Source organism: Nomascus leucogenys, chromosome 17 (genome assembly GCF_006542625.1).
Source record: "Nomascus leucogenys isolate Asia chromosome 17, Asia_NLE_v1, whole genome shotgun sequence".
Taxonomy (NCBI): domain Eukaryota; kingdom Metazoa; phylum Chordata; class Mammalia; order Primates; family Hylobatidae; genus Nomascus; species Nomascus leucogenys.
The window spans coordinates 52,691,012-52,696,172 of NC_044397.1; the positions used below are offsets into that span (position 1 = coordinate 52,691,012).

General features: G+C 40.7%; 1 pseudogene; it reads right to left on the bottom strand.

Annotated features, from left to right (window-relative positions):
- Positions 1–548: 548 nt before the first annotated feature.
- LOC100587558 lies at positions 549–1,640 on the bottom strand (annotated as a pseudogene).
- Between the last annotated feature and the right edge of the window lie 3,521 nt (positions 1,641–5,161).

Consider the following 5,161-nt stretch of genomic DNA (forward strand, 5'->3'; position numbering starts at 1 on the left):
AAGCCCCTCACTGCCTGGCCACTCTGAGTGCGGGGCCCACCAAGCCCATGCCCACATGGAACCCCAGCTGGCCCACAAGTGCCACGCACAGCCCCGGTTCCCACCCGTGCCTCTCCCTCCACACCTCCCCACAAGCCAAGGGAGCTGGCTTCAGCCTCAGCCAGCCCAGAGAAGGGCTCCCACGGTTCAGTGGTGGGCTGAAGGGCTCCTCAAGCACAGCTAGAATGGGTGCCAAGGCTGAGGAGGCACCAAGAGTGAGCTAGGGCTGCGAGGGCTGCCAGCACACTGTCACCTCTCAATTGCATCAACAGACAGACCCCAGAGCTCCTGGCCTCCCCCACACACCGCAGGGGCTTTCAGAGTCAAGGAGGGCTTTGGTGTCACTCAGCAGTGGCCCAGGGCTGTGCCCAGGATCATATTTATCAAATGTGACACAGTTTCATTTACAAATGGGGGCTCTGGAAGGTCTAATTCTGTGGCTCCAAGACACTCTCAAGTCTCTAACGGCTTCTCTTAGAGCTACCAAAAGTTGGGCCTGGATAACGCTGTGTAGGTTGGTAGGTTTATTTGTAAGAAATATGTACGCATTTTGGTAAGTCCAACAGTAACTTGTTTTTCCACAGAGGAGACTCAGACAGAGGTGCCCTCCTTTGAGCTGCGGCCATCCTCCATCTTTTCCAGCTGTTCCTGCAGCTTCTTCACTGTGTCCTTCTCCCCTGCCAGCTGCTCCTGGGTCATTTTCAGAAGCTCCTGCAATTTGGTGGCGGCACGGCCCAGGTCATTCATTAACTTCTCTTTTTCTAGTCTCTCCTTCAGCTGTGTGGCCTCCTCCATTTCTGGAGATTCCAGGGGGCAGGCTGCACAGAGCTTTTCCAACTCTTCTTGTAACCAACACACTGAGGCCTGAGAGCCTCAGACTCTGCCATGAGCTTCTGCAGCTGCGTTTGCTTGTCCTCCAGGATGGCTTCTGTCCACTCCAGCTGCATCTTCAGCTGAACGGGGTTGTGCTTGGCTAGGGGTTTTGGGGTGAGTCTGGGGAGGAAACTGGGGACCCTGCTATGTCACCATCCTCTACATGGCTCTTCATTTCACTCAACTGCTGCCTGAGCAGGGCGAACACATCCTTCTGTTTCTGGGCTTCGCTCTTGGCTGCATCCAGCTCAGATTGAGATTCTAGTAGAAGTTGCCTCAACCGCACCACTTCCATGGCATAGTTCTGGCACAGCAATGGGGGCTGCCATGTGCTTCTCCAGCTCTGCCTCCAAATGCGAGGTGTGCTGCCTCACCTGGTCTGAACTTTCAAGTTCTCCTTTTAGCTTCTATACAATCTCTTTGAGATGTTTCACTGCCCGGTGACTTCTGGAGTACTTCCTCTCTGGTGCCCACCTTGGCCCTGGACACCTGCTCCTCCTCCTCCAGGATCTTCTGCAGGTCTCTGAGCATCCCCTCCATCTCTGCCAGGATGCTGTGGTGCTGGTCACATCCGACCTGCAGTGTGCTCCATGTCTCCTCAGCCTCCCTCAACTTAGAGGCCAGGTCCAAGGAGGGCCTGTGGGAGCTGGCGGCTGCTTCAGCAGTCTGGGGCCTTTCTCTTTGAGCTTTTACAGCCACTCAGTGTAATTCTGTTGTGCCAAAATCCACCATAATTTATTGAAAAGCACATTAGTTACCACTGGTCCACACTTTCACATTTGTCCTAAATGGAATACTTATATGGAGGTGTTTATTTCTGGACTTTCTTTGGTTTTATTGGTTTATTTTTGCATCAACAGCACACTAAATTATCAGCTTAAAATAAGTTTCACTATCAAGTGATTAAACCTTCTGTCTTTATTCTTCATGCATGTTTTAACTATTCTTAGTCCTTCAGATTTCCAGATAGATTTTAGAATCGGTTTGCAGTTTCCACACATACAAAGAGAGTACTGGACTTTTCTTAGAATGACTTTGTATGTACAAATCAATTTTGGGAGAGCAAACATCTTTATAATATTGAGTCTTAATAGATTTTACTTTTAAGAGCAGTTTTAGGTTTACAACAAAATTGAGACAAGTTAAAGAAATTGCCCATATACCTCCTGACCCCACATATGCACACTTTCCCCGTTGCCAACATCCCCCACCAGAGTGGTACATTTGTTGCAACTGATGTGAATCCACACCAGAACATCATTATCATGCAGAGTTAATGGTTTACGTAGGTTTCACTCTTGTAGTCATTCTGTACATTTGGACAAACTTATAATGATATATCCACCATTAAAATGTTGTACAAAGTAGCTTCACTGCCCTGAAACTCTTCTGTGCTCCACTTACTCATCTCTCCCTTCCCTTAACTCCTGGCAAGCACTGATTGTTTTACTGTCTCCATAGTTTTCCCTTTTCCAGAATGTCATATAGTTGGAATTTTAAAGTATGTATCCTTTTCAGATTGGCTTCTTTAACTTAATAGCATGGATCTGAGTTTCCCCCATTTCTTTCATGGCTTGATAGCTTACTTATTTTAAAATGCCGAGGAACGTTTTATCATTTGAATGTACCACGGTTTATTTATCCATTTGTCTACTGAAGGACATCTTGATTGCTTCCAGCATTTGGCAATTATGAATAAAGCTGCTGTAAACATCTTACGTAGGTTTATGTGTAGATAAATGTTTGCAGCTCCTTTGGGTAGGTACCAAGGAGTGTGATTGCAGGACTGCATGGTGAGAATATGTTTAGTGTGAAGTAAAATGAACACACTGGCTGGCTGTAGGGAGTGAGCACAGGGTGATTACTCACTGTGGCCAATGAGTTAATTTTTTCCATTATTCCCAGGAGTGAGCAGCTCCAGAGGAATATCCTGTTTGCACCTCTGAGCTAAGACGGTTCCTGTAACCCTGTGTCTGGAGCTAACATGGCAGGAAACTCCTCCCAGTAGCCTCCTGAAAGGCATCCAACAGACTTCTGGTTTGGGGTTGGAAAATACCAAACCAATCAGGACTGAATGAATTTGAGTTATTCATTTGCATATACAGACCTGATTGAGAGCTGGGGCAGGAACTTTCCCTATTTAAGCCAGACACCCTCTTTATCTCCAGAGTGCACTTTCGTTTTACTTTGGAGACTGCATCTCTCTGATCAGCAGATTTATTATTATTATTAGAAAATAAAACACTTCTTTATTTTTCCTCCACAAACCTCATGGTCTTTTGTTAACATTAGTTTTGTAAGAAACTTCCAAATTGTCTTCTAAAGAGGTCATGCCATTTTGCATTCCTACCTGCACTGAATGAACGTTCCTGTTGCTCCACATCCTCATCAGAACTTGGTGCGGTCAGTGTTCTGGATTTTGGCCTTTCTAATAGGTGCATAGTGGTATCTCATTTTTACTTTAATTTCCACATCCCTGATGCCGTATGATGTGATGTGAAACATTTTTTCCTACGTTTATTTTCCATCTGTATATCTGCTTTGGTGTGGTGTATAATACTGAACCTTTTAATCAATAAAATTTGATATGTATATTAGGTTTAATTTAGTTTCTATCAATATATTTTTATAGCTTTTTGAGTGGAATCCTGTCCATGTTTTATATATCTGTTCCTTGAAGGATGTTTCTGAAACTATTATAAATGGCATCGTTTAAGATATTGTTTTCTATTGTTTTGTACTTCTATATAGATATAAATGTGATTTTTATGTATAAACCTGATATACCTAAATTCATATGTGCATAATAAACATTATATACATTTTATTATATATCATCTTATATATTTTATATATAATATATGTTATATATAATGTTTTTCTTTTGGGAAATTGGCCCTAATATTTTAAATTTTTTGAGCTAGTTTAAATTATGCACAAAACTCTTGGTAGATTTTTGTCAATCTACTAATATGGTAGTTGTGTCAATAGAGGACACAGAAAAAAAAAATGGTCACATATGTTTGATAACATTATGGCATAAATGCCCTATAACAATCAAAGAATTTTTATGTGATCATGTTTTAATTACTTTAATATTATTTAATATTTAACATTTAATTATTTTAATACTTTACTGTGTTCCCAATATAGCCTTATGTTTTGTTATTATTTTTGTTATGATCACATAAAAATTCTTAGGAGTTCTTAAAACATTATTTTTAGAAAAGTTAGAAAAAAGCTCAATTCTCCTTAGTTACCAATAGGTAATATTTTGCTATATTTGCTCTCTGAGTAGATAGATAGGTAGAAAGATAGAATCATTTTTGCCAAAGTTGTTTAGAAAGAATTCTCAAAAAGCTGTTAAGAACAAGTATCTCCTCCTACTTAGTCACGTGATGACTTTTACACCTAAATATGTTAGCATTAATTACATCACCTAATATAGCTTCATGTGTTCCAAAAATGTTTTAGGACTGTTTTTTTTTTTAGCCAACACTCAATATTGGTTCATTCATTTCATTGGGTTTCCATGTTTTTTATGCTTTTTTAAAAGTCTAAAATGGGTTACACCAGCTGTTTCTTTTTCCTTCTTCCTGACATTGGAAAAGTATGCGGACAAGTTTATCTGTAGAATTCCCTATGTTCTAGATTTTTCTGTGATTAGATGCAGCTGAAAAATATTTGGAAAAACTAAAAATGAAATGATATTATGTAGTTTTTATCCAATCCCATCAGGAAGCACATTGGATGAAGTCACTAGTCTAAAATTTATATACGGATTATTTTGTCAATAGGTAAATATATGTTCTGTGTAACAGGATACCATTGTTTCATTTTCAATCCTGTTGTGCTCCTTTTTGTGCCTTATTATATTTTTCAGGACCTTCCAATAATTGTCGGGAATATTTTTTGTTCTCAACAGAAATATATTGAAATTTTTAACATAACGTATTTACTCTTATATTTTTGTATATTAAATATTTCTTTCTACCATCCTAGTTTTGCAGACAGTTTTATTAACACCTATTGAGATAATTGTATCACTTGTGGTGGGGTGTGATGGCTCACGTCTGTAATCCCAGCACTTTGAATGGCCGAGGTAGGCAGACCTCCTGTGAGGTCAGGAGTTCGAGATCAGCCTGGCTAACATGGTGAAACCCCATCTCTACTAAAAGTACAAAAATTGGCCGGGTGTGGTGGCGGGCTTCTGTAGTTCCAGCTACTCAGGAGGCTGAGGCAGGAGAGT